The 11,011-nt window shown below is 36.6% G+C and overlaps 1 long non-coding RNA gene across 1 annotated transcript; it reads right to left on the reverse strand.

The window, feature by feature from the left end:
* Positions 1–1,881: 1,881 nt before the first annotated feature.
* On the reverse strand, positions 1,882–6,194 carry LOC107785326 (uncharacterized). The gene is made up of 2 exons (XR_012702972.1): positions 5,775–6,194; positions 1,882–5,414 (listed from the first exon to the last, which is right to left on the reverse strand). It is a non-coding gene; the product is annotated as an uncharacterized LOC107785326 (long non-coding RNA).
* Positions 6,195–11,011: the final 4,817 nt, after the last annotated feature.

Below are 11,011 nucleotides of genomic sequence, written 5' to 3' on the forward strand. Positions count from 1 at the left end.
ACAGAGATGGACGAGCTTGAGGCCCGGTTATAGTAGAGCGAGTAAGATGGGATGACCCACAACCAAGAAGCTGCTCAATTACATGAAAAGCTTAAAAAACTAAGGCTAAGTGGGTTGAACTTCACGCTGCTACCATCTTTGTTGTCGAGCATGAGTCTACCTTTGAGGAGAAAATCAATAACTTGAAGGCCAACTTGCGCTGCAAAACCGAAGAGGCCAACGCTGGCGAGGAGAAGAGGGCAAAAAATAGAAGAGGCTCATGGAGTAAAACTGGCTCCACTCATTTTCAAATGTTGAGCTTGACTCATGCCTTGGCGCCATGAGAGCCGAAAGAGAAGGGCTTCAGGCCGAAATCAAGAAACTCCGAGCAAGACTCCAGGACCAAGAAGATTCCCTCGTCTTCGAGAAGACTTACACCATGTACCACATGAAGAGGAAGACCTTTGAGATGGCCAAAGCTAGCATTGCCGATATTGATGATTGCATTGCCAAGGCTCGAAAACTAGAGTTAACTGCTCGTGAAAATCTTCCTACTCGGCCCATTGCAAATGACTTCTCGAATACTAGTTTCGAGTATTTGGGAACCGAAGGGGAGCCTAAAGAAGATAAAGGCCTTGAACGGGTTCATGTCCCCAATAAAGTCGTCTGAGCTATCATACCTCTTTTTCCAAAGATAGAGAGTTTTTCCAATTAAAGTGATATAATTCAAAATGAGACTATTTATTTAATTAGAGTCACCACTTGGAATAATTATTATGGTTTTTCAAGTCACCGGTTTATTTTAAAATCCCAAATCGAGGAAATTGACTCTATTTATGGTCTGCTGACAGAGAAGATCGGGTAAGGAATTCTGATAATTCGGGAGAAGGTGTGAGGCACTCCCGAGTTTCGTGATTTTAGCACGGTCGCTTAATAATTAATATTTGGCTTAATTATCTTAATTATTATATGTTTAAAACTTTTTATGCGTTACCACTTCTATACCGCTTTTAATTATTTTAAATAATTATATAATTATTTGAACAATTCACGGTGTCGCGCACTTGTCGCAAATCACGCCACGTGAAACGTAGCCGTGATTCACAACATGTTTATTTTAATAATTTGAAGTTGTGGTCAAGCAGCGTGAATGCGCACTTGAGTTGGGATTTACGTATCATGACTATGCCACGGGAACTGTACCCATAGTCAGGATGATTTTTTATTAATCATATTAGCGTGTTCTTGAATGGTTTACTTTCCTAAAGCTACTTTGAGATTAAATTGTGCCAGGTAGTATGAAATTCATTTAGAGTCATATATATGATTTGATTGAGTACCTATGAAAAATGCATCTGGAACTTAACCGTTGTGATTTATTTAAGGAAGATTGATGAGTGATGTAGAGAAGAAGCCTTATTCTATTTTACTTAATTTCTAAAGTCAAATAAAAAGAAGTTGAGTAGGAACCAGTTCGGGTTTTAAAGGCACATTTGTGATGGATATTGTTACACAAACAAATACTCTCTCACGCCTCCTGTAAATCTCAAATCCAATTAAACATTAATCAAACTTATGACTTGATGCTATTGCCTTTCAAATCTTTATTTAGCATGTGACTCTCAACTTTAGATCTTACTCTAAATGAATAAGCATATCCATACTTCAACATACTTGAGCACAGATCTGTTGGTATATAAATTAATTCTCAAAATCACAAGTCGCACAAGTAAACTCATTATAAATTAAATCTAACACATGAGGAATCTGTTGAAACACTCAAAGGCAAACAAACATTGAATCGACAGCTAGACACTATTTCAAGTAAGAAACTGTAACGATTCCAGGAATCGTCATGAGAATGGAAAACAAGAATTAAAAGAAAGAAAGAAAGAAAATGCAGAGAAAAATAAATACTCAATTTTCATTCAACATAGCTATGAAAAAGGAAATACATGGAAATAAATAAGACAAGGCTCCTAATAAATGGGACACGTGGCAACTAATCCTATAGCCACTTGTAGGGACTGAAAGTGAAATAAGTACATGACTCAATTACAATAACAAAATGTAGACTAAACTATAATAACAAAACATTTTCTTCCATTCGTTACAATCCATCACCCTTAAAACAACCTTGTCCTCAAGGTTAGAAAAATTGAAATTTGAAAATGGGTGATTACTGTGAGGCACTTTTAAGTTTCTTGTCCTAGTGAGAATTCTTGAGCTTGTACTTAAAAAATTCATTCTTAACAAATTCATAGTGTAGGGAGAAAATAACATGAGCAGGGATATCTTTATTCTTTTTACCTAGTATCCATAAACTTCCTGCCAGCAATTGCAAGGACCACCATCATACAAAGATAAAGGCTTTTGACAGATTCCTCCACTTCATGGCTTACAACAGAACCCTTGATGTTTTAAACCAATATTCTATGAAAGAATGTTTGTTCCCTTCTCATGTTGGGTCTCAATGTTTGCTTCTGGTGTTGCACGATTTGGAGTAATTGCAAAAACACAAAGTGCCTCTAATACAAGCATTTCTATATCAATGAAAATCTTCTTTAGCCCCTAAGGAATGTAGTACTGTCTACTGCATAGCTCTCACTCTTACAGGCCTCTACTGACTTCACAGAGGAATTCCACAAAGGTCTTTTGAACATAGCTTCTAAGGAGTGAACTGGTAGCACTTTCATAGTAGTTCTTTCCCTGTTGAAACCACTCCAATAAGCAGCTGATTGCATATCTACTGTAGCAACATCTCCAATTATTACGATACTATCATAAGCAAAATCATGATTCTCATATCATGTGTTCCACTTTAAAGATTGGCCAGCAATGGCATTCACACTCGATAGTCCATAGCCCTTACCAAGATCAAACGTGAAAACACTTTCCTCACCCCACCAAAAGACAAAGGCTTCAGCTACTACCACTTTGTGATAATCTTCTCCAGCACGAAATGATACCTCAAAATTAGTCGAGGAAACAGATATAGCCTTAATAAGCTTGAGAGCTTCTTCTAGGAAACCAACTCTGCCAAGATAGATATTACTCACAGTAGGCAACACCTCATCACTGACCTCCAACCTTGATTCAATAAAGGTTCCTCCTCCCAAATTGTAAGCCACAATAACTTTTCTATTCGAACCTCTAAACTGCCTAATACTTGTTACAGAACAAATGAACTGTTCAATATTGCACAGAATAATCAAGGGAGATACTATATCTGTGATCTCTTCATAGCATCTGATAAACCTAATCCTAAGAATTAAAGCAACAACCCAAGCAAGCGCAACAACTAAGGTATCAACTTCCAAGCAAAGACTGCAGAGTTAACAATCAAGGATTGAAAGTTCCCAGTAGAATCAATCTCAACAGAATGACTGACTTCAGAAGAAGGGAAATAGAGAAATATAGAGGAAGAGAGATAAATAGATAAATGGGAAGATTGATAGATAAAGAGATATAGAAATAGAGATAAGGTGACGGAGAATAGGATGAGGAGAAGAATAAATTGTAAGGAGATTCTCAAAATGATTATGTAAGAAATGATCACTCTTCCGTGAAGAAGAGTTTGCGAGAGCACATGATAAAAACCTGGTTGCTAGTACCCTCATCTTCCCTGTGCCCAACAAGGTATCAATGTGATTCCAATGAAAACAAGCATGTATAAGCATCCTAATGTGGACATAAAACTAGCAGTAAAAGAACTTTGTATTGATTCATCCGAATCAAACATACCTCGAGCTAAATCAGTTAATGTTATTGCCACGCCCACTTCAGATGCTTCATTTGATTCACTCACAGATCCTACTAGCAAATATCTAGTGAGATTCACTTGTCTAGCCCAAGCAAAAGTAATGTCGCAACATAATGAAAGAGGAGGGCCAACGACCATATTCAATGTTAATTCCTCCAGGTTAAATACAATGTGCATCTGGAATGACTTTGTCTCCTCTGTCTCGTCATTCTTGAATTTGACCATAGCAATAGCTTCTTTTCGACTCACCACACTATCACAAACCATCTTGTCATGAACCGGATTAATTGTCTTGAACCAACTTGTCACGTTGTTCTTGAAGCGCCTGTGAGTTATTATCTTGAGTCGTTCACTTTTGTTCAACTCCTCTCGCATGGCCTGATTAATAGCACTAGAGAATCTTCCTCTTAGCTCAGATAGACAAAGTTCTGTTAATATAAAACTCTTCCAGTTGATTTCAATTTGAGCTTTGGTAAGAGCTTCATCGGTCAATGTCACGATACTAGCAGGAAGTCCCGCTTTTTCTCCCTGAAAATATTTATCAAACACCTGGGTCTCTTCATTTTCAGAATTTTCTTCATTGTCACTTTTGATCTCAATTGGTACCTCCTTATCCTTAGATAGAACCTCACCCTCCCTCGTTCTCATTGACCAAAATTCAGTAGGCAACACAGTTTTGTTCTTTTGAGGTTATTCAAACACCTAGTACTTATTACAATTAGAAAATGCGAGGGATGTATGATGTATCTCGGTAATTTCAGTACCCAATACTGGCGTAGCAACTGGCGAAACAATTTCATTCAATTGGGGACTTTTATCAAGCACTTGGCGTCCATTGCTTTCTAAACCTTCATCATATTCATTGTCATCTTCTGTGGGAAAGTCCTCATCTCTATAAGCTGGTTTCGATGCATTTTGGTTAGGAATGGACAGTAAAGGAAACAATGGTGATACCAGGGAATCAGCAGTGACGTTCTGTGTTGGCAACCGTGGTGGCAATTTGTCAAACACCTGATCTTCCTTAATTTCTGAATGTTCGCTTACTAAATATTCCTCTTCCATTGTTGAATCATTGCTTGCTAAGGAACGATCAGTCTCAAAATGGTCATATAACCCATTTCAAATGCACCAAGAGGTGCTTTAAGTGGTTGAAAATTTATTTGTGAGCAATTAGTCCCCAAATAATCGGGACAAAAGTTGAGCAAGCTGTCTAGCCTAGCGGCAGTCATAGACACCAGAGAACCATCACGGAACTGAACGAAATAGAAGCCCGGATTGTTATTGTCGACCTGATAAGCATATGGAACCTGGTAAGAGTAAGCATTTGTGGTTGAATCGAGATAATTCTGCCCTCCATCCGCTGGGTTGAATCCACCAGTGAAATAACCATAGGAACCTCCATAAAAACTTAGAATTTATACCGGAATACTGATGATATGCATACGGGTCACAGAAAACCCACTGCTCACTCTCCGACCTTTGAAAGTCATAATGATTTGGTGAACTATTGAAGGTGCGGAAACGATTTTGATACCATTCTTCTGCAGTTTTTTGTTTGTTCTGTCAATAAAAGCTTGAATCTGCTGCTCGAATTGATTCTAAGCTCTGCCGGAATCCACAATTTTCTGTCTATCCTCCATTAACGAAGATGAACAGCCGAGAATCGTCGGCTCTGATACCAAATGTAACGATTCCCACGTTGGAATCGTTGAAAACAAGAATTAAAAGAAAGAAAGAAAGAAAATGCAGAGAAAAACAAATACTCAATTTTCATTCAACATAGCTATGAAAAAGGAAATATATGGAAATAAATAAGACAAAAACTCCTAATAAATGGGACTAAATGGGACACGTGCCAACTAATCCTATAGCCACTTGTAGGGACTGAAAGTGAAATAAGTACAGGACTCAATTACAATAACAAAATGTGGACTAAACTATAATAACAAAAACTTTTCTTCCATTTGTTATAGAAACAGGAGTCCGGTCATCGATAAATACAACAAAATACAAAGGGCTCTTCTGGGTTTACCTCTTAGCTAAAGAGAGCAACATGAACAAGTTCCGGTACAGAACAACATCAAACAGCAACAAACATCCACAAAATTCGAGATTCAGCAGCCTTTTATAGATCCAGGGAGGAGGAATTTGAATTTTGAAACTTCAGTAATCAATTACTCCCCAAATCTTCTTCGAAATCCTAGTTTTCTTTTGTTTTTGGCCCTCTTTTTTTGTGATTTCAGATCTTCATTTGAGCGCTTTTTAGTGTGAAGGAAGTTAGGATGCGTGAATGAATGTGTATCCATGAATCCAAGAGAGGTGAGAATTGTGTGTGCAGAGATAGTGAATATCGTGTTTTTTTTTTTTTTGCGTGAGTCTGGTCAATGCGTGAGAGGATAGGGGAATTAGGGGCGGCTAGAGTGTTTTTGTGTGAAGGGGGTGGATTATCTCTATCTCTGGTTTGGGGAGCTGGGGTCGTTTTTGTAAGTGAAGAAGAAGAAACGACGTAGTATTAATAAGGTACTACGTCGTTTGGGTGCCTGAAAGTTAAGGAGGCCGGACCAGGTAGAGAAATGGACTGGGGCGGGTAATGAGTTAGAATTGGGCCTGCTAAATCGGCACAACAGCCCTCGCCTCTCTCCTTCTTTGTTTTATTTTCAAATTTGAACACTTATTTAATACTCTAATTGTACCTATTTTGAACCTACAATTAAACTAATTAATTAGCTAAATTTGTGAATTAATGAAAAATTCTAATTAGTTAAAACCAAAATAAAATCCTTCAAACTAAAATGACTAATGATTTTGTGTGTGTGTGTGTGTGTGATTTTTATAATCTAGAAATACAATTAAATCATGCGCGTAAATGCAACTAAGATCTAAAAATGTAAAATATTTTTTTTTGTCATTTTTATGATATAAATTTTATTAAAGATTTACCAACATCAACACGCACAAAACAAATTAAATAAAAATAATAAAAAAATCCTAAAATTCTATAAAAATAAATAATAATAAAAAAATCCTAAAATTCTATAAAAATAATTAAAAGGTACTTTGAAATATTTAGGAGTAATTTTATATATTGAGCAAAAATTACATGCTCACATCCTCAACGTTGTGTGTGTTGTTAATATCATTAACTGCCATATCTGATTTCTACTAAGGAAAGAACCAAAACTTGTTAGCAATAAACAAATGAATCAAAGCAATTGTGCAACTGTCTATGCCCCACGGTGGGTACCAAACTGTTTACCACTAAAACGGTACAATTAAATTTGTAACGTTGTTATAGAAGCGAATCGATTTGATCCAAAAAGTGATAAAGAAATAAGATTAAAACTAAGATTTAGCGACTGGAATTAAAGAAAATAACATGCATGGTTCCGAACTCAGTCTTTGCGAGAGCAGAGGCAAAAATAATAATAAAGTAATGATAAAGTTGTTACTTCGAGAGCTAAACAGTAAAGAGTGAGAACCAAAATAGTAAAGCATAGCTTTTTCGTACATAATTTTTTTTTCTTACAATGGCTGTTAACCCCACTATTTATAGCTCTACCTAGGGAAACAAGATCTTAGGATCAAGTCTTCTTTAAATGATAATAAAAGTGACATTGATAAATGTATAACGACAGTCTTTGAATACAAATATTCTTTGTAATGGTCACTCATTTAATGTTAGCGAGTATTCCCTCATTGATGTTATCCGATGACAAACCTTTAAACTTCTATCGTCAACTGCTTCCCTTTGGAATTTATCTGGCACCGGTCACACCCGTTGTATATGGTATTGGCTGTTTCACCGCTCGTCCTTTGCCTATCTTCGATTCCACGTGTCATGTTATCATTCGACCATCTGTTATCAACTAATTTTACCCCATAAAGACCACTAAACCGACAACTTCAATCCCATTGGCATTCCTTAATCCCAAAGTATTGAAAATTGCTTCATCTGATTAGAAAAACGCCCACCATTTTAGCTATCAAATCTCTAGCTAGTACTTCAGCAATTATATATAGCTGCAAGCTAGTTGTGTTACATATAGTTATTATGTTACTTTTATGATCAATGCATCTTGTGATTATTATTTGTTGTAGGTAGATATTACTAAGTGTACTACAAAACGTTTAAAAAAGGCAGAATAGGTAAAGACCTCCCTAAACTTGACACTTTTTAATGAGCGTACACCTTAACTATACGTGATTTTAATTACCCCCTACGCTTATGTTATTATCCCCCTAACCTAGTAAACCTTCCTATCGTGAATACACGCACTGTATACATTTAAATGCTTGCTGATATGGTTGTACACGTTGGAATAATTCGGGTATCCAATTAGAATACCCGACCCACCTTTAAAATTAATCCCTCAAATTTAACCCATCCCTTTTACCATCAGTTCATTTGTTCGATAACATAGAAAAACTAGGGTTTCTCACCACTTCACTCCCATCAATGACAGAGACGATTATGAGTGCTTGAGCTTGATTTTGTGAGTCGATAGGGCTCTCCGTTGAGGTGCTGCTAAACGCTACTGGGTTTTTTTGATTCTCGCCAAAATTTCTACTGTTTTCACCCCGCAATTGAATGTATGTGTGCCTCTTTCTGTTAGGGTTAAATCAGGGCTTTTATGTTGATTGTGATTTTTGCATGCATGCCGATTAGGGTTAAATCAGGGCTTTTTTGTTGTTTGTTAATTTTTTTACTATTTATTTGTAATCTTGTGTATATGTATGTCTTGAAAGTTATTTTTTTACCTTTTTTTATTGTTGTGTAGGGTCCCATGGATACTAAGTATTTGAATTTAAGATGGAAAATTGGTGGGATATTGGTAGTGAGGTAGGACCTCTATATGTTGGGGGTAGGGTTGAACATGTAACTAATGTCGACTCTGACCACTTGTCAATATCAGTGTTATCTTATTATGCTAAGGATTTTAGGATTACAAAGTTAGGAAAAACTTATATTATGAGTGCTAAGGGTGGCAATTTGGTTGAATTAACAAAAGATATGGATTTAATGGACCTTGCTATATTATTAAATAATGGGGACACAATAAACATTTTTGTCTCTTCTGACTCACAATTTGAGGAGGTGGATGCTATAGAGGGTAGCCAAATAAGCCATGTGGGTGAGCCTTTTAATGCGTCTTCCAGCACACTACAAGACAATAGGGAATCTTTTGTTCCCTGTGGTCCTCCTTTAAATACTACTGCTGCAAATTCAGATCTAGGGTTACCTTCTCCTTTGAATACCACTCAAGAAGAGGATTCACCCATAGATTGGACTTCCTCTTCAGAGGAAGAAGAATCTGTTGTTGATGATGATGTAGAGGACACTACTGCTAATTCTTAACAGGTAGAACCTACTGGAGAAGAAGAAAAAATAGTATCTGGTGATGAATCTGAGAGGTCATTTGATTATGGAAGTGATGTCCATGAAGAGCTGAGGGTTGTTAAAGAAGATCTGAAGAAATATAGACAAAAGAATAGGAGAAAACTTAGGAAGGAAAAATCTGATGGATTTTTAGGTGAAGTTGGAGTTGATGAAGGTTATGAGAACATAGACCAGCCCAAAAAAAAAATATGAGAGACAAATTAGGAGGTGATGATGAGCCTTACTATGATAGTTCAGATCCAGATAGTTTTGAATCTGCATCAGATCTGGAAGGGAAGGGTGATCATGTATCTGATGATGATGTAGATGGGAAAGACAATATAGGACAGTTAAGGGGAAGGAAAAAAATAAATAGAGTGGTTTATGATCCTTCTGCCAAAATTGTTACTTGGCAACCGGGGATGGTATTTGAGAATGTGAAAGAATTTAGAGAAGCAGTTACCAAGTATGCTATAAAGAAAGGTATTCAGCTAGTTAAGGATCCCAATGAGCTACATAGGGTCAGAGTTAAATGCAAAACTGATTGTCCTTGGTTGTTGTTTGCTAGCAAGGAAGATAGGAGTACAAACTTCACAATCAAGACTTATAATCCAAGATACAAATGCCATAAAACCACTTACAACTATCTGTGTAATTCACAATATGTGGCAAAGCAGTTCAAAGATAGAATTACCTCACAACCTAGAATTAAAGGTTGGAAAATTCAGGATATGGTGAGAAAAAAGCTTGGTTTATATGTTGGTAAGGCTGTTTATTTGAAGGCCAAAAATATTGTGTTGAAAGAAATTATGGGGGATCTTGTTGCTGAGATTGGTAGGATTCTGGACTATAGGGATATGCTACTCAAACAAATCCTGGTAGCACATGTGCAGTAAAATTGACAGACACAGATGATGGGCAAAAGCAGTTTTCCAGTTTCTACATTTGTTTTGTAGCTATGAAGCAAGAGTTCATGGAGGGTTGTAGGAGATGTATAAGGTTAGATGGATATTTTTTAAAGGGTGTTTGTAAAGGGCAACTGTTGGCAGCAGTAGCAAAGGATGGGAATAACCAAATGTTCCCAATAGCTTGGGCTGTTGTAGGCACTGAAAAAAGCAAGCATGGAGTTGGCTCCTCAGGTTATTGCAAACTGGTTTGAACTTGGGAGATGGCAGGGAACTCACCATGATAAGTGACATGCAAAAGGTATATATTGCTGTTTAAATACTACTATTTTTCTGGTTTAGAATACTACTCCCTCCATTCCAATTTATGTGAACCTGTTTGACTGGGCACGGAGTTTAAGAAAAAATAAAGACTTTTGAAATTTGTGGTCCTAAACAAGTCAAAAAGGTATCCAGAGTATTTGTGTGATTATAAAAGCTTCTCATTAAGGGTAGAATTGAAAGTTTAAGTTAAATTGTTTCTAAATTTAGAAGGGGGTCATTCATTTTGGAACGGACCAAAAAGGAAATAGGTTCACATAAACTGAAATGGAGGGAGTACTATTTTTCTGGTTTAAACACTACTATTTTTCTGTTTTTATGCAGTACTATTTCTTTATTTTTATGCAGGGTCTATGTTCAGCTGTTGAAGATCTGGGACATGGTGTATTTGTTGAAGATCTGGGGGGAAAGAAGCCACTACAAGAGGCCTAGGCTTCAAGGACATAGTTTATTTGTTGCACACTCTGGTTTTACAAGTATTAATGTAAGTGTATTTATTTTTTTTTCCTTAGATTTTATTGTCTAACATACTATATGATGTTATTGTCTAACTTTGAAATGTATCTTGTGGTTTGAATGTTATCAACATGGTTTTCCTTCAGCCAGAAAGGTTTATATTGGCCCTTTAATTGATTCTATCCATGTTACTAGTGATATTGGATATAA

Source organism: Nicotiana tabacum, chromosome 19 (genome assembly GCF_000715075.1).
Source record: "Nicotiana tabacum cultivar K326 chromosome 19, ASM71507v2, whole genome shotgun sequence".
Classification (NCBI taxonomy): Eukaryota; Viridiplantae; Streptophyta; class Magnoliopsida; order Solanales; family Solanaceae; genus Nicotiana; species Nicotiana tabacum.